This window comes from Protobothrops mucrosquamatus, unplaced genomic scaffold, assembly GCF_001527695.2.
Source record: "Protobothrops mucrosquamatus isolate PMUCROS unplaced genomic scaffold, P.Mucros_1.0 scaffold2733, whole genome shotgun sequence".
Taxonomy (NCBI): domain Eukaryota; kingdom Metazoa; phylum Chordata; class Lepidosauria; order Squamata; family Viperidae; genus Protobothrops; species Protobothrops mucrosquamatus.
In genome coordinates this window covers 144,812-145,366 of record NW_015388774.1, presented here as the reverse complement: position 1 = coordinate 145,366, position 555 = coordinate 144,812, and the positions used below count along the sequence as shown (strand labels likewise).

Here is a 555-nt window from a genome sequence, read left to right as displayed (position 1 = left end):
GGAAAGGGAGGGAAAGGAAAGGAAAGGAAAGGAAAGGAAAGGAAAGGAAAGGAAAGGAAAGGAAAGGAAAGGAAAGGAAAGGAAAGGAAAGGAAAGGAAAGGATTCTTACTAGAGCAGAAGATGATTCAAGGCAGAGCAAGTTGTCAGGACTGAAAGATCAGTGACCATCCCAGGACAGATGCAGAAGGCAAGTGAGCGGTTCTTGGTTCCGCCCCAGGTCTTCCTATATATAGCCCAATGATACATCATAGTTCCCGGACGTCTGGAACGGCATCCAATTTTCTACGTACACCTCTCAATAGGGCGAGGTAGAGGTGACTATTGGTATGGTAAGGTCACTTCTTACCCCACCAGACACATTCTTGGAATGCTTAGGCTTTGGGGGGACACCCTTCTATTTGCTCAGAATTTCAAGAGCCCTTTAGGAATGAATTTTATGCGTCATACTGGGAAAATCCCGACAGCCTTTCAAAGACAGCTTTTGAATTTCTGAGTACTCGGAACAGCTGGGGAAGGAAGCTATCCAGTTTCCCAGCCAATGACATTGCCGAGGG

The 555-nt window shown here is 46.5% G+C and overlaps 1 protein-coding gene across 1 annotated transcript in view; it reads right to left on the bottom strand.

The window, feature by feature from the left end:
- Window positions 1-244, bottom strand: part of LOC107296288 (tripartite motif-containing protein 72) — a 28,032-nt gene extending 27,788 nt beyond the window's left edge. The window contains exon 1 of the mRNA XM_015825635.1: window positions 111-244. The gene's annotated coding sequence lies outside the window, so the exon portion shown is untranslated. The remainder of the gene's footprint in view (window positions 1-110) is intronic.
- Between the last annotated feature and the right edge of the window lie 311 nt (window positions 245-555).